Consider the following 24477-nt stretch of genomic DNA (forward strand, 5'->3'; position numbering starts at 1 on the left):
AGCTGAAAATAAATACATGTCCAATTTTAATATTATTAAGTGACCCTCGTACCTTATAAAGAGAATAATATTAATATCGAGATAGATATTGTTGAAGTAACAGTGAGTCACTAGTATAAATAAACATCAAGCTGTTCTGTGAATAATATTATGTCTCTAGAATATGAATACATTATAACGATATTAAATAATAAATGAATTAAAGAAAAATTTTAAAAATTGATTAACTATACATCAATAAATATATTTTTTCTAGTAGGGCTAATATCCCCAAGCACGAATCAGATATAAAATACACAGACCCTCCGTGTTTTCAGTATTTGGCTTTAGGATCATTTTAAAAATAAATCGAATCTATGTTGTCTTTTTGTTTTAAACATTTTACTGAATAATAAACATGTCTAGCAGTTGAAAGAACGAATGGAGATATCAGTAATGTACTGACAGTGGTTTTCAACAAAATTTGCGTCGAATTTAATACATCAGTATTTCTAAATTTCATCTCTTAATTATTTGTTCAAATGTTCAAACGGAAAATATTTGACTCCGGGCTAATTTCATCTAAATGTCAAACAAATCACATTAGAACTTTAAAATGCCTTCTTTTTTTAATGCTATTTTAACATCTTTGGGATGTTGATTTGGAAAGAGAGTCAATTTAATTATCATTCTGCTTAGATGGTTTGTGTGTATTTATTAGAGTGCTTTGTGTTGCAAAAATTCATATTGCATTGCTTTATGCAATTACCTAGTAATTCATAATAGTCCAATATTTCTTTCCAGAAACACAAACGCTATTTTTAGAGGAAAATGCGGGAAATTAGAAATGCTTTTTGTTATGCTATTCTACGCCAATCTTCATTATTCTTATTTGATTTTCTGCCAACCTCGAATAATAAAAATTCCTACAATATGAACGTACAGAAGATCCAAAACATAATAAAAACATATTTACTTCATTGACATCTTTCATTGAGGAATCGTAACCAGACAGAGATTCATCTATAAATTACTAAAATAAACGTTTCCAAACTATACAGGGTGTCCCAGAAATAAGTGCAAGTATTTTAAAGGGAGATAGATTTGGCTAAAAGAAACATATTATTTTCTTTTGCCATTTTTAAAATAAATTGATAATAACCCAGTTATTTAACTTGGAAAATTAAAAAAATAATGGCAACATTTTGAGAGCCGCTAGCAGCAATCGATATTCAGCCGCAAATACCAAGTAATTACCTGAATCTCAACTTGTTCGACGCCCAGACACATCTTGACACATCGGCTAGAAAGATTTTAAAACGACTTGGAAAATTCATTTTTGTAGAAATTTAAAAATGTGAACTTATAAACATACAGAATGTGGATAACCATAGATTTAGGAAGAACAGATATCACATTATGCATTTTAACCCGATCAAACATTCGGAGGTTGACTACGTACTGTGAAAATCAACTGAGATAGGGAAGGCGACATTGCCACATATCAAATTTGCGCCTATCTACTTAGTTTGATTTGCTTCACCGGATATCAATAAATCTCAATTTCTTAATTAAATTAATAGTTTATTTAAGCATGCGCAATATGTTATTAACCAGAGGATATATGCGTTACTATTAAAAGACATGTTTACTGTTTTATGTGCTGAAACGTCTAGAACTACTGGCAACGTCGCTGCTAGTCTTCCAGAATGAAATGAGCCGTCCGTCCCACCACCCCTCGCGAGGGCCCATGGTCCGTTATAGCGTACTACGTTTAGCTTACGGTGTGTTTGAAGTCGGAATCAAGTCCGAAGTGAACTTTTCAGTGTTTTTCAGTAGTTTTTGTTTTTGTTTAATGTACTTTTGAATCTGCGAATTTTCAATATGGTACGACAGTGTCAAATGTGTGGACAAATAAGCTCAAATTACCCGAATTTGTCTTTTCACAGGTAGGTATTGTTTCCGCCGCGCCGTAATCGTACATAGGCGTCCCACAAGGGAGCCTCTCACAATTAAAATAATTTCTAATTATATTTGTTGAATTTTGATCTATTAAAACAAGAACGTAGGAGCCGGTAATTGAATTATAATTCGTCTCAATTACTACCTAACTGTTGAAACTTTATTATAAGCCAGAAAGTGACATTTTTTTCTTAAAATTGCGTCCTATTTTGGTCATTATATACGATATTCTAAAGGAATTTTGCTCAATAAATAAACAAAGGTGTTTACCCGACCTTTTTTTACATTTTATTGCTTTATTATATCTGCCCCTTCGGCCTTGTTTAGACAATTTTTTACCACCGTACAAATACATCTTCCTAGAGTTATTTGTACGATGTGTTTAACTTTTTTTAGAATGGGACGAACTGTAAATAATTCTTACGCTACTAGTTTTATACATACCTATATAGAGAGCGACCCAGGCCTCCAAAAAAGCTTTTTACCTATTACGTTTTTGGTTTGTGATTTTTATTTCAATTTTTTACATAAGATGGGGGCCATTGTAACGCACATTTTCAAAATTTTTTTGGCAACATACAGGGTGATTCAAACCGCAATACATATGCTTAATACAGTTCATGAAGATTATGACATTTAACTAAAATTTGATTATCTGATGAAGCTACAATTTTCTCATTAAATATTGATTTTGGGTATAGGAAGTTATTAATAATACAAAATAAACAACTATTACACAGTACTTCACAGGAAGCTATCGATTGCGAACTAACTAAATCGTTACTAATTAGGTACTAATTTTGAAAAGTTCTTTTTAAGATAAAAAGGTAAAACTAAAACCTAAACTATCATTTGAGATTAAACGGGAAGTTCTAAATAATGTTGCCTATTCTAAACAAGAAAAATTTATTTATATGTTAAGTTTTATAACAATCCTAATTAAATTTGTGCGAAAAGAATATTTCTGTTTGCTGTAGGTAATTTTCTCAGGGAAAATACGTAAATAAAAATGACTTTTTAAGTCAAAAAAAGTCAAAAGGACAAGTTATTCCAAAAAAGGACTGTCCTTTTTAAAAAAGGACAAGTGGCAACCCTAGGTATTTCTGGAATGGAAATTTAATAACAAATCTGCAACTTTGGTTTGAAAATATGTTCCGGCCACCTGTGTTTACAAAAATGTCTAAAATGTGCCTAAATGCCTCCATATTCTGAAAAAAAAATTGAAAGAAAAGTCACCAACCACAAACCTAATATAGAACTGTTTCGGAAGCCTGAGTCACCCTGTAAATATTCAAAAGTAACTGAAAGTTTATTAGAAGTAACTGAAAGTTTAAATTGAAAATCGACGTTGGAGTGATTTTCGAAAACTACTAATGTTTCAACATAAGTATATGTGGGATATTAATTGTATTATTATATTAGACCTTATAACAAAACTCATCTGACGAGAAAGTGTTAATGTAGTATATCAATATGGAGTAAAAATTTTACCAAGTACTTTACTTTTACTTTACTAATTAAATTCGTTCCAAAAAACGATACGCCACTGGCCACTAGAACAATCCCAAATGCGCCTAGTTGCCGGGGTCGGAAATTTTAGACTTCTCTGTCTCTTCTGTCCTTGTTTGACACATTGGAATGTTTGATACACTACCAACGAGTATTTATGAATGAGATGTTCGGTCTATCTTTATAATGTCTTTGTGGATAACGTAGGAGGTGGCAACATGGCATTCTCTCAAAACACTATAAACAAATTTCCGGAAACTGAACAAGCGGCACTCAAAAGTTTTTCAATATTTTCCGGAAAATGTCAAGAAAAATATAAAATTTTCATAATTTTTTTTTGCAAAAAAACTCCCGGGTGTGTTTTTAGGATCGAACTATACTACTAGTTAAAATACTTGCGCTTATTTCTAGGACATCCATTGCCAAACCATCCAATTTGCTCGGAAAAAAATTCTTATAGGCTGAACAAATGAGATTAAAATGGTTAATAGGTTTTAATTTGACAAATGCTAAATTCAGAAATTCTTGACTCAACGTGTGGATAATTGACATTCCAGGAAAAAATAGCTTTAATAGCCTTGGCTTTCAATAAAACTTTTGTCATTAGATACAGCGAACAAATATAGCTGACTTGTTACTTATTTATAATAAAATGCACTTCCAAGTGTGTTGGAAAAGATTTTTTTTTACATTTGTCAATAATAAACTAATGAGATACAAAGCAAGAGACTAATATAGTAAATAATATTATATTTCGACGTTTATACATTTACATGGCATGTTTGATGTTTTAGATAATTAAAGAAATGATACCTACACATGGTTAATATTTACATTGCCTGTGCATTTATCTCACGTTATTTGACAGATGTTTACATAGTACAATAAGTCGAGAAAAAATTGTGTATGAAAATTATGAAACAGTGATAAATAAAAATGCCACAGCCTAACTAAATGTTATTATTTACCACAGGCGAATAACGAACTTCTGATGTGTAATGGTAAGAATAAGTTTTACAGGTTCATTTTCTTGACCTTTTATTAAAATTTTAGTCAAATTAAATTTATTTCGTTTATTAAGTTAATAATAGCGAATGTATAAGAATGAATAGTGAGCGGGGAGCGTATTGACAAAATTGAAGCAGTATTTTACCCAATGACTAAAGAATCCAAGGACAAATAACACCCGAGAGCAAATTGTGACGATGCCATCTAACAGTGCCGTGGCACATATTTTTCTTAACCTAAGTTAACCTGTTTGAAGCAATATTTATATTTTTTGATAATTGTTTTGACTACGCCTATTGTGTATCATCCTAATTAATTACGAAAAAAACGTATTAAAATGTTAACAAAAGGTACAAAACTAGTATCGACGTATAGCACATATCAAGTACATATAGATATTAATTGAAATTGAAGAATAATTATCGAATTCGATAAGAAAACGCTAAAAGGTTGGAGTGGACTGTTTATTTACCTATGAAACGTGAAACCTAGAAACTCCTGGCTCTTTCTTATCGCTGCTGCTTTTACACTTGAAAGCTGAACAACTAATCACCATTATAATAAAGTTTATACAAAGTTTACTACACACAAAGTATTAAAAATCGCTAAAATTGTCGCTGGTGCCCAAATGATGACTCATTGTTTGCCACCAAAACAAAAAAAAAGGTCACAAATTCTGCTGCAGCCCGTATAGGGGCGTTACATGTCCTTATATTCTTTAGTCATTGATTTTATCCAAGAAACTTTATATTTAACAATAAAATTCTTGATAAAGTTCCAAAATGAATTTTGTGACAGATGTGTTTTATAACAAGTCTTTTAATTTAACCCTTAACGGCTACAGAGAGATACAAAAACATGTTATTTTCTATTAAATTATGTAATATAACTAACTCTGTAGCGATTAAAGGAAAATGATTCGGTGTAGCCGTTAAGGGTTAAAAAAATAATGCTCTTCAAAGCACAAAGTACAAAAAAAGAGGCATCTACTTTCTTTCAAGTAGAACTAAAAATCTTGCCTACCTACGCGAGGAAGAAAATATCTTTTAACTTTTCCATATTATACCGTTTATCAATAGAAAATTGTCTGACATCTTGGAGCTTTAAGATTTAAACTTTATTAAAAAAATATATATATATATATAGTATATGTATATATCAAGTGCGAGAAATCTGAAAAGTTGTTTATGTTCCCATTTCCCGAACACAAAGATAGCAAAGCTTTCTGATTTCCTCGGCTTATTTTATTTATTTGTCGAATGTTATTTGTTATTTGTCATGTAGCATTGAATGTGACAGATTTTTCACTGGCAAAAGATTCTTTTTTTATTGAAAAGCGTGGAAGCAAATATCCATTAAAATGCTTTAGATATCGGTTGTGTTTGATAGGGGTAGTTGTGTACAAGTGCCGAAAACGAAATTTAATTCCTGCCGAAAAACAGCAAAAGGAAATACGAAATAAAGAACACCGGAGGCAGAAGGACTGGGATAGCTCCGACCCTAAAGGACCTTGGTAATGACGTCATTTCGGCTAATTTTTATCGATCACCAACGGCCAATTCATGGCGGATAAAACGGTCTGAAAGCTCTCTTCTTCTATCCGGATATTTTACTTATTTGGACAGCTTTTTATAAACCTTTTTTATCCAACCCATATTTCAAATATCTTCGACAGAGATGGTTCTGTTTAAATCCAAGTATTTTTCCAGTAATACTTTCATACAGGGTGAATATAAATAAATGCAAAGATCTTAATTATATGCAATGTTATAGTAATTAGTGACACCTTAAATAAAACAACTAAAAGAGAAATAAGAAAAGATCTTAGGGATTATAAGAGAAACCAAATTTTGGAAACAATTGAAAACAATAGAAGCATGAAAGTGTTAAGACGCAAGCAAATGCGCGGAAAACAAAAAATAATAAAAATAAGAAACACACATGGCACTATAACAACAGACAAACATGAAATTAGAAATGAAATTCACAAATTCTACGAACAACTTTATCAGTCTGTTATACCAAACAAAGATAGAGTACAAAAACACATCACAAACGTAGGATCAGAAGATATGCCAGAAATATCAACCACAGAAATTAAATACGCACTTCAACAAATAAAAAATGGCAAAAGCCCAGGAGAAGATCGTATTACACCTGAAATGCTGAAGATGGGCGGAAAACCATTAGTGGATGCCGTGGAAGTATTGTTAAATAAATGTCTGATGGAGGGTAGAATCCCGGACGCATGGAAAAACGCAGAAGTTGTGCTATTATACAAAAAAGGAGATTTTACAAATATAGAGAATTATAGACCAATAAGCCTTCTCTCGCATCTATACAAGCTCTTCACTAGGATTATCAACAACCGACTGTCTACGAAACTAGATTCCTATCAGCCAATAGAACAGGCAGGCTTTCGAAAAGGTTTTAGTACCATCGATCATCTACAAACAATTAAAACAGTCATTGAAAAAACAACAGAATACAATATACCTCTACATTTGGCCTTTGTAGACTACCAAAAAGCCTTTGACAGCATCGAAACCTGGTCATTTCTAGCTGCAATGGAGGACGCGAGAATTGATTCCAGATATTATTCCATTATTAAAAATATCTATGATAGTGCAACCTTCCAAGTTAAATTAGATGATGACCTCAAAACAGAAAAAATACTACTCGGCAAGGGCGTGAGACAAGGAGATACCATCTCTCCCAAGTTATTTACACTGGCACTGGAAAATGTCTTCAAGAAATTAGAATGGGAAAATAGAGGTCTAAACATCGATGGGGTACACCTTAGCCATCTGAGGTTCGCAGACGATATTGTCTTGCTGAGCACCGACATTCAAGAACTAAACACCATGCTAAATGAGCTAAATGACCAATCCCAGAAAATTGGCCTTAAAATGAACTTGAAGAAGACCAAGATAATGAGCAACAATATCCATAACATTACCGTTGACAACGTTATTATTGAAAACGTAGACCATTATATATATTTAGGTCATAAAATCAAGCTGGGCAAGGAAAACCAAAATACGGAGATCAAACGCAGGATCCATTTGGCATGGGTAGCATTTGGAAATATGAGCAATATTTTCAAGGATAAAAAGGTGCCCATGAACCTAAAGAAAAAGGCTTACGACAGCTGCATTCTACCTGTGCTTACGTATGGCTTAGAGACTATGGCAATTACTCGAAAAACAGCAGAACAACTACGAGTAGCACAAAGAGCCATGGAAAGAATCATGTTGGGAGTCATCATTAGGGAAAAAATACGGAATACCCATATACGTCAAAAAACAAAATTAATAGATGTCGTTAAAAGAGTGGCAAGTCTGAAGTGGCAATGGATAGGACATGTGGCAAGACAGGATCCAGACCGATGGCCCCAAAAAGTAATCCTATGGAGACCTAGGGGAACAACAAGAAGTGTGGGCCGACCAAAAAAGAGATGGGTCGATGACGTCAGGGCAGTGGCGGGAAGACAATGGATAAGATTGGCTAGAGATCCCGAAGCATGGAAAAACCTAGAAGAGGCCTATATCCAAAACTGGATGGAACCAGGCTGAGAAAGAAGAAGAAAGAAGAAGTAATTAGGGCTAAGTGAGTGTAATTATCAAATTTCTTTTGGAGAAGTTTGTTAACAAATTCCCACAAACTTCGCAAATATACAGCAGAAAACCGAAAGTTATATTGATTAGATACCTTTTTGGCCTTGCAAGGGGTATATGTATATAATATTCTAAATACCAGGGTATAGCGAAAAGTTCTCGCCGTTAGTAGAATGTAGAATCTGTTGGAGGAGGGTTATTTGGTGTTTCCCAATTTTCCCCACAGAATCTGCATTCGCCGTTGTTTTTCAGCTTCAATCTACTGAGGTGTTCGTTGAGGAGACAGTGTCCTATTAAAAACCCCGTGAAAATCCGTGAGTCTTCCAGGTTCTTCAGTTCCGCTTTAAGTTTCCACTTGGAAAGCAGAACGGTTCTGGTCCAGTTAGTGAAGTGTTCGCTCATTTTATTAGCTAAATCGTTTATTTTTTCATTGCCTTCTACCCCTTGGTGAGCTGGCACCCAGAGTAGGAGGACTTTATTTTCTTTGCCCAATTTGTTCACCTTCTCTAGGCATACTTTGACCAACTTCGAATTGATGGTTACTCAGTTGATCGTTTTTAGTTCTGCTTGACTCTCGGATAAGATGGTTATTTCTTTCGTCGTTAGTAATATTGTTAAGAAATGTATTATAAAGTATTAAAACAAAAAGCTGCTGGTACTAAAATTAGAATAATAACATCATTATTCAGCGTGGAGAAGAAACAGTAATGAATTTTTTAAAATATATGGCTCAAATATGAAATTAAATACGTGTTATTGTTCGCAGATCATTTTAAAGAAGAAAATTGTAAGTTTTACTTATTATTTTTACTTTGTAAATATTAATAAACGAGCTTTTACGATTTGTTTAACCGATAGCCGTGGTTTAATTGCTGCCAAAACAACTTTATAGAAATATAAAATATTACATAAACATTTAGACAAAAGCAAATCACCAAAAATAAAAACGGATATGTAGGTAATATTTATTTAGTTCTCTATTTTTATCTCTTGTACATGTTTCAAGTTAATAAGAGTTAATTAGATATATATTATAAAAACTATAAGGTCGACAGTTTGGTCACGTCAAACTGGTTGTTGTTGGTTTATACTAGATTCTAAATCGACTAAAATGCTAAGCTAGGTGAAATGTTAGCTTGGGGATTAATTTTTCGTAGTATATTCATTAAAACCGTGTCACTCAAATTCAAATACTTTTCCTGTCCCTCTCTGAATTGGATTATTCAATTCCTGTTTATCTTCAATAGATTCCAGTGGATTTGCAGACGTGTCGAGCTCTCACAGTTGATCCCTTTTCACGTCCTTCAGAGCCAGCTTGATTGCTTGTTTTGTCAGTTAGGGTATTTTAATAGTTTGCGTAGAATGAATCCTTTTTTTTTTCATAGATAATGGAAAACTGTTCGTTATCTATCTTCGTTCTCATTAGGATTTAATTTTATGAAGTTTATTATGCAGCCAGTTTTGTTAACCCTCAACAGCTGCACTGGATAATTTTCTTTAATCGTTAGTTTGTTAGTTAAAAATATACCGGGTGCGTCACAAAAGTGGCTCACCCCTATAACTTTTTTATTTTTTCAGATAAAAAACGAGATTTGGTATGTTAGTATACAGGGTTGTTCACCACATACGACACGGAGTATTGTAGCTAAACGATTAGATTTTTACAAATTGTAAGTTTGGGGTTCGTTGAAGGATTATTAGAGCTACAATTTAAAAATATTTTTACAAGATACAGAGTGAGCTTTTTCCAAATATGCTAATGAGCCACCCCACACTAATGAGTTTATCGCTTTATTAACTTATTGAACGCATATTGACTTGAAGATATATGCATCCTCATTACTACAATTGCAGGCGTTTACGAAATATAGAGGAAAGCTTAGCGCGATGTATCTGACAGACCACTCTGTAGCCGATCAGGGTTAAATAAAATCTAATACTCTTTAAAAAATATAATGTTTTCAATAAACTTCAATGTTCGGTAAGTATTCTGTTGGAATCCGTATTTTTAAAGCTCCTTAAAATATTGAGAAATAATATGATTTTCCAGTTAAGCAAGTGGAGAAAATCTCAATTCGTTATCGCTAATAACTTTCGGGAAATTTGCAAGAAATTCAAAAAATCCTAACACAAAAAGAACATTAAACTTTAAAAATGTTTCATCTCTTAGCTTAATTGTTTGAAAAACCCTTCTTCATAAATTAATTTATAAAAAAAATTGTCCCGACAGGAAATATTTTTATAATTTAACATTTTTACATTTTTTCTCAGTAATATTTATATTCCCACATGGTGATTAACTATTCATTTTATTTTAAATGCGAATGATTACAGTGATGTGTGATGTGGTAAAGTGTTTAGTAATCGACTTGAAGAAGGAAACATTCGCTTGACGTCATATTATAATCAGCTATGAATGGCGTCACTGTAAGACTCGTTAAATCAGAATATTAACTATGTATTTGTATAGTAATCGTATATTTTAATCCATCTCAAGCTAATAAAAAAAATTCTATTAAAAAAATTTTTTTTTGTTATTTTTGCAGGCGGAATCTACACGTATACCGTCTGTAGGCGTGATAGTTTTTAAACTAGTTAAAGCCCCTGCTGAAACAAACCTATTTTAACATACACGTGTAGGAGATAATAGTCCCCTGCCCCGTATAATAAAAAAAACAAATCATAAAACACATTAACACATACTCGTGGAAGAGAGCAATTGGGGATTCACCGCAGCACACTCAGGAATTATAAAATACCAGTTAATAGAGGTCCCAGAACGTTTTAAATTTTCAAAAAATGGTTTAAGAAAAGATTCCAATCTAACTTGAGATTTAAATAGGATTTCCATACGTCCGGATTTACCCAGACATGTCCGGATTTTTAAAGTGTCCGGGGCAAAAAGTTGTCCGCAAAAACAATTTAACTTAGTAAAATATTTAGTTACAGTTACAGTTGAATTAATTTCTCAGTTACTTTGTTGAATATTTTAGTCTCTACGATCAGGGGCGCATATAAGGGAGGGGTAATGGGGGTAATTACCCCTCCCAGAAAGAAATTAATTTATTTTAATTATTTCTTTCGAAAATCGACAACTATGTCATCACAATGAAACGGTACATTGTGAGACAGGAAATTGTAGAGAGAAACAAGCCCTATAACATAGGATACAGCATTTTAATGAACAGTGCTATCCATAAAATCAATAAAATGAAAAATATACAAAATAATATACATGTACTGATTTCTTTCGAAAATCGACAACTATGAAACTATGATCCCTTCCCCGACACAAACGGTACATTGTGAGACAGGAAATTGTAGAGAGAAACAAGGCCTATAACATAGGATACAACATTTTAATGAACAGTCCTTTCCATAAAATCAATAAAATGAAAAATATACTAAATTATATACATGTACTGATTTCTTTCGAAAATCGACAACTATGAAACTATGAACCCTTCCCGGATACAAACGGTACATTGTGAGACAGGAAATTGTAGAGAGAAACAAGCCCTATAACATAGGATGCAACATTATAATGAACAGTGCTATCCATAAATCAATAAAATGAAAAATATACGAAATAATATACATGTACTGATTTCTTTCGAAAATCGACAACTATGAAACTATGAACCCTTCCCGGATACAAACGGTACATTGTGAGACAGGAAATTGTAGAGAGAAACAAGCCTTATACAGGGGCATATATACGGGAGGGGTAATGGGTGTAATTACCCCTCCCAGAAAGAAAATAATTAATAAGATAAAATTTGGTATAAAATTGTTACAAAAAAGTTAATAATACAAATTAAAACAGAATATCCAAACCAATTCAAGTAGATTTTTTCCACAGTTACAATACCTTCCAGCAAAAATTTAATTCAAATTTAGTACTTTTTTGAATATTCACTCTACCCCTCAAAGACTCAATCTCTAGATGCGCCACTGTCTACGATGCTACAGCTTACTTAACCGACGCATGTTGGAAAGTACCTATTTCTATATATTGGCGCTCAAATTTTTCGCTTTTGTTGCAGTCCTGGAAAGTGAATGTTTTTTGGTTTATATTTTGTTGATTCCGGGGCTATTATTTGCCTCCTATAAAATTTCATAAATAAATTAATATTTTCTTTTTTGCGACGCCGACGTTCGGATTATGTCCGGATTCATTTGTCCGGAATTTCCAAAAGCCTTTATGGAAACCCTAGATTTAAAAGATGTAGAAAAGGTTAAATAAACGAAACAGAAATAAATTAACAGCTAATTTGTGAATAAATAAATTCAATTAGTCCATAAACGAAGAAAAAAGGTCATTACTTTCGTTCCAAATAACTAAAAATAAACAAAGGCCACAAAACGATGGCTAACGATGATTACACTTGAGGTTAGGCTAGTCACAGAATTACAGATAATTATAATTTATTACAATTTTTGTTTGCACACAGCAGGACAACTCGGAGTTGTTTTTTGTACTCTCTTGTCTGGAGTTCAACAAACGCAAAAGAAGATATCCTGACCTTCCAAGGTTCTCCATTAAAGAATATTTGTTTTGATAGGTAAACAGAGTTTTTTTCCATTGTACAACTAATTTACTTCAATGAAAGTATCGGTTTTTATAAAAACACAAAAAAAATCATATCCATATTTATTAGTAACTAGCGTGTACCCGGGACTTCGTTCGCGTCGAATTAATCATTTGTAATGGTGATGACAAAGCAAAGCAGGAATTTCCATTAACATACAAACTGGATAAAATTTTCTCACATTTATGTCAGCATGAGAAAAAACAATCGAGAAACCACTCCTTATCGAACCTCTACACCCCACAGTCAATCCGTTTGCCAAAAATCAGCTTTAAACGTCAAGCAGTTTAACCAGAATCGTATATTTTATGAAAACCCTATATAAATTTTTAAAAAATCTTAAAATATGTAAAACAACAAAATAAAATATACGTGTTTAAGAGTTTTTCCGAAAAACTCAGCCGTTTTTAAATAAAAAATATTCTAATATTTGAGGGGTGGTTTCACCCCCTTAGAATTCGAGTTTAGAAAAATTCCTTCTTATCGAACCTCTACACCCTAAAGTCAATCTGTTTTCCAAAAATCAGCTTTTTACGTCAAGCGCTTTAAGCAGGATCGTGATTAATCAATGACCAGATTTTTCGAAACACCCTGTATACATTTTTAAAAAATCTTAAAATATGTAAAAAACAAAATAAAATATACGTGTTTGAGCGTTTTTTCGGAAACTTGACCGTTTTTTAAATAAAAAATATTGTAATATTTGAGGGGTGGTTTCACCCCCTTGGTACTGGAATTTCGAAAAATCCCTTCTTATCGAACCTCTACAGTCTAGAATCAACTTGTATGCCAAAATTGAGCTTCTCACGTTGAGTGGTTTGAGCAGGATCGTGATTAATCAGTGAGTCAGTCACTTAAGGATTATATATTAGTATAGATTGTAAAAAGTATTTGAAAGTTTTTTTTTGTTCAATACGGTGAGGTAAGGCCCAATAAGGAAAGCTGCTTTGTTAATTATACATCTAAATGCTAAAATTTAATGTTGGCAATTAATTGTTAAATAAGCCTGCTTTTCCATTTTCCTGTAAACACGTATTAAACAGATCGAGGCTCATTATTATTACTATAAACAATCTAATTGATACTGTGCCCGTTTGTTGTCAAATTTAACTAGATCTGAAACGAAGTGCTTATGCGGTCAATTTGTTTGCATCCGTGTTTTCGATTGTGCCGTATAAATATAACGGGCACTAATCCAGTTAACACAATAATTGGTTAGCGCAATTCCATTTGCTCTTCGAAAGTAAACCAATCCTGCCCTCAGATCGTTTAAATCAACCTTTGTTTAACAGTTTTGAGGAGTAATCAAAATTAAACCCTGTGCTTTACTCAAATAAAATTCAGTTTTTAGGGTTCCGTACCCAAAGTACATTGTTGTTCCGTACATTGGACGCGGGTCCGTGCGTTTTTTTTAAACGTTCGAGCTCTGACGGAATTTACTCGCACGACTATTTTATTATAGTGGTTACATTATAATATATATTATCGCAGCGACTCTTCCCTTACTCGATACCCAATTTACCAAATTTTGACTCCAATGAATGAAAACTCCAAATATTCTCGTATAATGATAAAAAGGTTAGCTCTGCAATATATTTTTTTAATTTGGAAATAATAAAAATCTAAATGGACCAGAGAAAGAAAGATTTATCAATATACACAGGTATGAGATTCTTAATCTCGATGAATGCGTATGCTAACAAACCAACTGCTTGGAGGGAAAAGAAGAGAAAAAAAAATGACTAAACGAGGTCCACCAAATCGTGGCGATATACCAGTGTTTACCATTTTACTATGTTGTTATACTAGGTACTTATATTTTTAATACATTTTGATACAAATTCTGTTCTTTTACAGTGTTTTCTTACTTCTGGTTTCTGCAGTGTAAATAATTATCATTATTGTATTATTTGTGCTATTGCGTTCCATGATATAAAGAAATATAAGAATTTTATTTTTAACCACTTAATCCATTTTATGGGAAAAAAATGGCACATTTAATACAAAACAAAAATGGAACAATTTTAAGGCTACTTCTCTTGAACTTACGATCGAGATACTTTTGGAAAATACAAAGTTTTGCCTTCATAATTTTTGTTCTAAAAATATATAATTGGTATTATTGAATAAATATTTCTTAAAAAGAACGAAAAGTTAGGCATCAAAACTAGTATTATTTCCTAAATTCGTTCATAAGAAGCAGTTTTATCTAGCACAAGATGTATATACGAAGCAAAATACAGACGTATACACGCAGTAGTCACAACTGCAATGTGTAAACAGAGTTTAAACCTAATACACAAGCACTGTGTATCCTACGGCACACTGTGTATACCTTAATTTGTGTATACGTAAATGCTATACTGTGTGGCTACATTGTGTGAGGCGGACGTTTAACCTTTGTGCATACGTGTTGAACTACAATGTGTAAACATATCATATTTACATCGGGGGAATTGTGTCACCCTGTGTCTACATCTAATAATGTAAACACATCATAAATGTGATTTGATGTGCTGTATGGGTCCTTATGTTTGGACTAAATTTTCTCGAAAATAAAGACATAATTTAAAATTCCGTTACAATACAGAAGGAGATTGAAGTTTTGTGATTACAGTGATATATAACTTATATGGTTTTGTAACAAATTGCTCGCTATTTTATGGCAAGTACTGAAGCTCTGCAAACCTTAATCAAGCTTAATTTAATCAAAGCACGTGTGTAATAGACTAACATGACTATTTCCCAAGAAAATCCCTTTGATCTAAGCGGGCGACTTTGTTGCGGAAATAGTGATATTGGCAAAATTTACAGAATACAATATATGGATGACCGATATGAAAAAAACAACACACGCCCTAGAAATGCTAATACATATTATCAATATCGGGCAGAGTTGAGAAAATTTAGCCATTTAGGATAGGACTTTAACTGAAAATAAGTCATTAATTAGTTGGAAATCTGATTTAAATAGAGCATTGATTAAAATTTAAAAAAAAACGATTAAAATAAAAAAAATTGATTATTAAATTTAAAAAAAAAATGTACATCCTGCCGATTAGCAATTCGTTTGCGCTTTGAATCTACGCGAAAAATCAAATAAATCCATATCGTTGCATAGCTTAAAGCTGTTTGCAATTAAACGACTACCTATTTTTAGAGAAACAAAAGGTTCAATAAAAACACCACGAAATGTCATAGGTTAGAGCCGAAAGAAATCTGTGCTTATAGGAAATCCTTTGAAAAGGAGAAGTGATAGCTTCTAAGGAAAAAAGCAATCCATTTTTTTATTTTAGTTAAAAGAAAGAACTAGTCCTGACCTTACTAGCATATTTACATAATTCTACCCTGGGCAAATATTTGCCTGGATATTCCAGAGATAGAATCTTTATTACAGTATCGAATATCCTTCTTATGTTTCTAGAAAAATGAAAATTATTACCGCTTAATGTAAATGGCGACCTAGAATTAAACCTAAATACATCAAAATTCTGTTAAAGAATACGACATTCTGTGCTGGGCCATGCTATTTAGTTCCAGCAACAGTTTCGTTGTTGATATGCAGTTCTATAGCTGATGACAGAGGTGTGAGCTCCTTTACAAAACTAAAAGTTTTCACGTCCAATTATTACATGACCTAGAACCACCTGAATATATCTATGTTGGATTTCATTTTTTGTTTTATTAAAATATCTTAACAATAGTGATACAAGGTTCGTACTATCGTTTGTTTTGAAAACTCATTTTATTTTATCACAAAAAAATGCTTGTTTACAGCAGCTTTTACCTTATGTTATTTCCAGCACAGAGTAATTTTTCCAGATCTATTTAAGATCCAATTATCCTGATTTTGTCTCAGTCTTTCTTCCCCCAGTACGAACCCTGTAAAAATAAAACAAAATATTTACTTTCTGTGAAATTATTTACTCGTATAAATTGTGTAAAATGTGTGTATGCCACTCTTTCCAAGTTTTCCAATTATTAATGATATCCAAATTTTGAAACATAAAGCAATGATAATAATTACAGGGCTTAGAGTATTTTTTTGCCTTTTGTAAAAAAGATTTTCAAATACTGTAGAAATACATCAAAAGTTTTTATTCGCAAATCGAAATCCTATTCAAGGAATTTTCTGCTCTAACCTATTGGCAATGGGTGTTTGAAGTTCACATTAAGAACGAAAGCTATGGAGATTGGTGTGAGAAAAAAATATCTTTCAACTTTTTTAACAAGAAAAAACGGAAAAATTGCCTCATTTGAATAAAATCCTCCCTGGCGTAATTTTGTAAATATATTAAACAGAAATCCAAATCAATTATTTTTTTATATATTTTGGTATTAATATACAGGATGGTCCGAATTGTATTCGGGAAACTTCGGCAGCATACTCTGCAGATAAAAGTAAGTAAACAAGTTTGTTTAAATGTATGTCCTAAAATGCTTCGTTTTCGAGCTACAGGGTGTAAAAATTTTATTTTTATTTTTTCCCAAATAATTTCTAAACTATATTTGATATTTGGATAAAATTGGTTTCTGGATGTTTTTTGACATTAGAAACTTAATTTCGGTGTCAATATATGACTCCTAAAGGACTCCTACTTGTCGGGGGCGCCACCTATGTGTTCTTTAACTGTTTTGAAGACGAAGAGTAATAACTTTTCGTCCGTACCTGTATAAAATCATCATTTTTTCGCAGAAAAATTTATGATTAATTTTAAAAAAATAACTTTTTAATCAACATGTTTAATTTATGTCAATGATGACAGGTATTGATAATTTCGATTCCAAATATCTCGAGAACCATTACTCGTAGCGATTTTTACCAAAAGGTCTTTTTTACGTAATAAACGTCGTAAATGTATATTTTTTTACTGAGTAGTTTTATACAGGTACGGACGAAAAGTAATAACTCCTCAAACCGGTTAAAAAATTTGTATGTGGCGCCCTCTACAAGTAGGAGCCGTATTGGCATCAAAATCAAATTTGTCACGTCAAAAAACTACCAGACACCAATTTTCATCCAAATATCGATATTAGTTCAGAAATGATTTGGAGAAAATCGAAATAAAAATAAAAATTCTACACCCTAAAAAAAAAACTAAGCACTTTAGGACATACATTTATACGAACTTTTTTACTTATTTTTATCTGCAGAATATACTGCCAACGTTTCCCAAATACAATACGGACTACCCTGTGTAGTCGAAAAAAACAGGGAAAATAAAATAAGTCATTTTCTGAAATATTGTAAAAAAATATAAACTAAAACAAAGAACCTGGCGAAAATAAAAATAAATGTTTTTTAAGTGCCATAACTCGCTCGTCTCTAATATTTCAGACGACATGAAAATAAGAACTCATTAAAGCTTCTGTGTTTTAAACATTTTATATTTGAAGGCTTTCAGCTCACTAATTGTTAACCCGCTGGTCCTGAAAAATTACACAAAGTGCTGAAAAATGGCGAGCAGAAAAAAGACAAGGAGATATGCTCCTAAAAATACTATTTTTTATTCGGCAATTTTTATGTATAACCTTAAACTTCTATGAGTAGCGATTATTTTTGACCTTGTTCGGATGGCATACCTATAAATAACTATAATTTACTCCGGTACATATAGATTCGAAAACAAAAACAACTAGCTTAAAATATTTTCTGAAAAAATCTCTAATTGCTAATAAATCTCCAGTCAAAATCTGTTCTGCCGTTCCAAGGATTGATCTGGACAAACAAATAAAGAGACAAGACATACAAATATTTCAATAACGCTTTTTTTAGGTTCTAGAAACTTGCAAATGACATGCCCAAATTTGAAAATTTACTTATTTTTTTTTTATTTTGCGCATTTCTAGTATTCTTAAAATTGCAGTGGGTAAAAAATTTTATATAGATTCCGAATATACATACCGTATGATCGAATAAAAACGGCGTCAGCGATGGCTATGAAATGCAGATCGCTGTCATTTTATATTTAAAATTATATGGGAAATATCATCGATCGTCATTTCCAAGCCAACTGGACGCCGCTTTTTTTTTCGGTCATCCGGTATAAGCTATAGTCTTTAAAAAGACCGAAATAAATTGTTTTCGTGAGAAAATCGAATTTTTCAGCCCATTTCTTCAGCTGTTTTTGATGATAAAACTTACGCCATAGCTACAACTACCGTATAATCGAATAAAAACGGCGTCCAGTTGGCTTGGAAATTACGATCGATGACATTTCCCATATAAATTTACATATGAAATGACAGCGATCTTCATTTCATAGCCATCGCTGACGCCGTTTTTATTCGATCATACGGTATAATCATAAAGCTGCAAATTATCATTATAATGTGTAATGTAATAAACATCTTTAAATGAATACTCTGCAATAAAACATTAAAAACTTACTTAATTTTAGTATTATGTGAAATGTGAACCCATACTTAATATATTAGAAATAATATTCTATACCGAGCCTTAAGTGCATCTACATTTTTGTTTTGTTCTGTGGTGATGACACAATGGGATGACATATGCTGTGCATATATGCAAATATGGCTTCCAGTTTATCCAATTTTTGTGAAATTTCCATTAATTTTATGTTTTTTTTCTAGGAAAAAGTGATAGTGAAGTGGATTTTCTTGTTGTGTTTTGCAGAGGAACCTTTTCTGATTCTCTTAAGCATGTAAGTACATTTATACATATTTATTTTTTCATTTTATCTTAAGGGGGTAAAGGATCTAATAACTTTTTGTTTATGAATGCAATTTTTCAATCCCCTATGAAAAATAGTAAACACAGTAATAAAATTTTGAAAAAATCAGAATTTGTAGAAAATTTTATATAATTTTAGAATATGGATATGTTTTTGTCTTAGATGCTTTGGTTTTGTAAAAAAAAACTTTTTTGGACGTGTTTCATTGAAATAGTTAATAGTAATTTCACCAAATCATCAATTTTCAACAGACCTTAAAAGAAGTAAAATGATATTGTTTACATTACTATTGTAATAAATTGTATTTCAATGGTTTTCCGATACAAACAATGAAAAATCTATGTAATCTAAATAAAGAACACGTATTAAATATTTATTTCTATGACTAGTTATTACTAAATAAAAGAGAAGGAGAAATTTCAGGGAAACAAATTATTAAATCTAAAACAGTTTGAAAGATATCGTTGAAACAAATAAATGTAAAGTTTCGTTAAGCCCTACAAATAGCAACTTGAGGTATAGAAGCTCAAGAAAGAACATAAATTAAACAACTTTATCAATAACAATCTGAAAACTACCAAGTGTGTTTTAATATTAAAGGAAACTTTAAGCTACTTAAAGACGACGTTTAAAACATGAGAGAATTTACAAATTTGTTTTCCTCTGGCAAAAACAAACGTTTTTTTTTATTTTTCTTTAGAAAAAAAACTTATTTGGCCTTTCATGTTACAGACATATATTGTTAATACCATTTTTAAATTAAACTCTTGTTTTTTTTAAGTGAGCCCTGAAATTACTATATTTTTTGATAAAACCAAGGAAATTGAATTTCAAAATCACTTAAAGTTGTTTTTCTACCTTAGTAATTTTCTAATACATTCTTTGAGATAGTAACATATAAAATACTCGATTTCTAAGGCAAATAATAAAACGAAAAGTATCGTACCAGGTATAAAGTTCAATTTAGGTTATAATAATCTTCAAAAAGATTTTAAAGAGAATAAATAGCCTGAAAAACTCTCTAAATGTTGATAAGTATTTTTTTATATATGCTTTTTGGAGATAAAAAAATTAGATATTAAAAAAATAAATTATACCACGTAATACTACTATTAATCCCATTTTTAATATTTTTTGTAACGCAGAAATCTTATAAGCCCTATGTTCTACTTATAGGGCTTCAAAATCAAAGAGGATTGTGGAAATATAGTAGGTGTTTTTAAGGAAGACTTAAATCATAACCTTCTCCAATAAATAATATATTACATACTCTACGAAGCTGAGAGTTACCTATGATAATTAGCTTAATCTTATTAACTCTATATTAATGTTAGTTACCTGGTTTATAGTGTTTCCAGTTAATATAACAATGGGTAGATCTCCAGTATTATCTATGATAATTAATCCTCCAAATCGTTTAGGCTTTAAATTAAACTATTCATAATTAAATTTCATCTCTTCTAATCTAAAGGTGATCTAAATTATTTTACAGGTTTCTGTAAAAAAATATTTTTTTTGTTTCACCTAATTAGATGCTAGAATAGTGGTCTGTCAAAATTGGTGACTTGATTAAAATTTTCAAGACTATGTCAAAGAGTAGATAAGAACGCAACCAAACCAAATATGTATGGAAAAAGTGTATCAAAATTACAGAATTCGTAGGAAATTTTATGTACTTTTGGAATATATGAACGATAAGGCATAAATATGCTTTAGTTTTGTGAGACAATCTATTTTTTTAACCCTTGTTTTAGAGATTTTTGATGATAATTAAAACGTATTCTGTATTTATTTTTTTACTCGTATACTTTCTTCAATTTTTACTTAGTTCACGAAAAAAATCACTATAGAGGAAAGAAATCATATATTATTTCTACCCGTTCTATTCGTTTATTCGCTAGGCTAAATGAGAAATCAATATGTCTTCTCTAGTTTTTGATATAAAAAAGAAGAAAACGCATTACCGTCAGTTAATTATGTAGCATTTTAAATGTCAATTAAGACAAAACGTTTTTTTTTAACTAGAGTCCCATCGTAAAACATATTGAATTTTAACTTGATTAAAGCTATTAAATTATATGTTCCGCTATTATAGACTATATTTATAGAGCCGCTGATATGTTTTGACCGATACTCGATAAATATTCATTAGTAATTTAAATATAACTTACAAATTACATTTTCAAACATTTTTTAGTACTACACACTAAGAAATGTTATAAATAAATAAAGCTAAAATATAGTACTCTATACATATATCGCTCTATACATATATGTACAAATGTGTAGAGCTAAAATGGACCATATTTTTTTTCGTTCTATGCCTTCTAATTATTCTATGTATACAGGGTGTTTTAAAAAACATGCCATCTCTCGTGGGGGGATTACTTTCGTAATAATAAGATTCTGCTTTGTTTCGCAGCTACAGGGGGTTAACATTCCTCATCTTTTTTTCAATTTATTATAATTTTCTTCCAAGTGCTTTTAGCGAATTGAATTAAATTTTACTGCTAAACATATTTTATTGCTAAAAAATTGTACACAGATTTACCAGGGACGTGCATATGGGTTATCACTGGAATATTTTCCTAAAAAAATTTTGTGCGACTTTATTTCTCTTGTTAGCACAGTTGCCATTTAATGGCGATTAAAGTTGTCTTGATATTTTGTCGATTTCACTCTCCAAGAGAAACACAATTCCATTAATTTGGCTTAATCCAAAACTAACAGCAACCTTTATTTTTTTTAATGCCATTAACTGACGAAAATGTTAAACCAGTACACATTGATTCTTCATCAAAAAATATGAAAAAAAGTACCTATAAACATGAGTGCGGAAATGCATAGTTTTAAAGTTACGGGATGTTAAAACTTCAAAAAATAAGTCTTTTGTAGTCATCTTAAATACCATTACTTTTTTCATAAATTTGTTGTAGGTAGCACTGAACATCAGTGTTATAAATTCTATAAAATTTGATAATAAATTAAATTAATAATTTATTAATTATATTTTTATTTTATTTATTGTGATTAATAAAATTGCGTTTATCGCACCAAGGAGATCCAAATTGACAAAATATGAACACACAATTTTGGCCTACACAATGGTTTGAACCACCCTGTATAGATGTGGAAAAAGTCGGAAAAAATCCGCCATTCCTCTTATAAAAATAGTAAGATCTTGAAAAACAATTTGGGTCTACTAAAATCAAAATAAAGACATTTGCATAAAACTGTGGGTTTTTCGTTAAAAAAAAGGTGCCATTTGCGAATTCTAAAAATAACTCTAATCTTGTTTAAAACGGCTGTAAATAAACGGCTATTCCCGTACCTACACATAAAAACTGTAAAATTTAAATCCTTTTTATACCCCTTTATACCATATTTTTTTCCATTGGCCCTTTTTATTTGTCTTCATGATACAAATTTCATTTTAAACATCGTTAGGATAACTGAAACATATCCCTATGGAATATGTTCGTTCAAAAATGTATAAACATATATTTTTATTTACTTGAAAAGGTAAAAGATGTATACTTTTTTCTACAGAGCGTGTCACTCAAACATATCAAATTCGATAGCAGAAAATAATATTCCTAAAATACTTTTGTAGCTTTTTATTATATCTTATTGATGTACACCTACATACAATATAAATATCATAGTTTATTGTTTTCATTATTTTATATTGTATAACAAAATTATTATTTAACTCAAATAATGCAGAATTTATAAATAGACAAGATCAGATTCAAAATAAATTTGCACTGACCTTTTTAAAGGGGATTAACCTTTATTTGTGTATAATGGGGCAAATATGCTGAAGTTAAAAGTTTTGTATATCCTTATCCCGAAGGATCTAGTTCCACACAAACCCTTCACGGATGCTTCTGATACTAAAAATAGCTGTTACCTTGTTTAGGTCGATTATAAATATAAATCGCAATTGTTTCAGAGAAATGTGTATATCCTTTATAATATAGAGAGAATATATCTTGGAGAATATTAAAAGAAATCGTGCCTATTTTTAGTTCTTTATTGCTTTAGAAAAATGGGACCGAAGGGACCATTTATGCATACATCATTATTTATATCACGATTTAATACATAGAACAGTAAAAAACAATTTTTTAATAAATCCTAATGTGAACTGATTAGAAAAAATAGTCTATACAGAGCCTTAGCGCATCTACATTGTTGATTTGTTCTGTGGTATCGGTCAGGATGACAGATCAGTAAAAATGGTTTCCAGTTTGTTCAAATTTTGTGAAATTTCCAGTAATTTTATCTTTGAAAAAGTGTAGGTGAAGTGGATTTTCTGGATGTGTTTTGTAGAGGAACTGTTTCTGAATCCCTCAAGCATGTAAGTACGCTTCAGGATATTTATTTTCAGATTTTATCTTAAGTTAAAAAATAGGGGTTTGTAATATTTTCCTTTTATAAAAGAACAGTTTTCAAGGCTCATAGAAAAATAGTAAACGTTGTTATAACATTTTGAAATTCTCATAATTTGTAGTACATTTTATGTGCTTTCAGAATATATAAACATTTCAAGTCTTAAATTATTAAATGAATTTATATTTTGAATAGAAATTAGAGTAAATAATTATATACATAATTTGCCTACTGTTTAAACATACATAGTATGAATCTTTCTCTTTGAAATACTTCATAATTTAACTTGTTTGAAAAAATTATTTATTAATATAAGATTAGAACTAATCACTTTCCTTTATTAAACCATATAGTATAAATATACTAATAAATAACATGTGTGCTCAGTATAATTAATTTGTATATTTAGATGAATTATAAGACCTTATCACATACAAAAAAGGGTAAGGCGACTTAAAAGAAAACCTATCCTTACTTGTGTTCAAAAAGCACTAAAATTTAATGTTTTCTCTACCTTTGTCCCTTGGGATAATTTAGTCCCTTAACACGCCTCTCTGTCTATGTTTCTGTACTAAAAATAGCTATTACCTACTTTGAATCGATTATAAATAAAAGCCAATCTTCATGTAGCGTGTATTGTATCTACTGAGATAAAATGGGAAAAATATTTGTATAGGTATACTGAAGATGTATATTGAGTATCGTTTGTTGTCTTGA

The 24477-nt window shown here is 31.0% G+C and overlaps 1 protein-coding gene across 2 annotated transcripts in view; it reads right to left on the reverse strand.

Annotated features, from left to right (window-relative positions):
- LOC115876840 (plasma membrane calcium-transporting ATPase 2) overlaps positions 1 to 24477 on the reverse strand; it is a 99321-nt gene that overhangs the window by 69672 nt on the left and 5172 nt on the right. Inside the window, exon 2 of one of the 2 annotated variants that reach the window (XM_030892818.1) lies at positions 16455 to 16549. The exons of the other annotated variant lie outside the window; for it this stretch is intronic. The gene's annotated coding sequence lies outside the window, so the exon portion shown is untranslated. The remainder of the gene's footprint in view (positions 1 to 16454; positions 16550 to 24477) is intronic. 2 annotated transcript variants of the gene reach the window in all.

The sequence above is a fragment of the Sitophilus oryzae genome, unplaced genomic scaffold (genome assembly GCF_002938485.1).
Source record: "Sitophilus oryzae breed Bouriz unplaced genomic scaffold, Soryzae_2.0 scaffold_1440_pilon_pilon, whole genome shotgun sequence".
Classification (NCBI taxonomy): Eukaryota; Metazoa; Arthropoda; class Insecta; order Coleoptera; family Curculionidae; genus Sitophilus; species Sitophilus oryzae.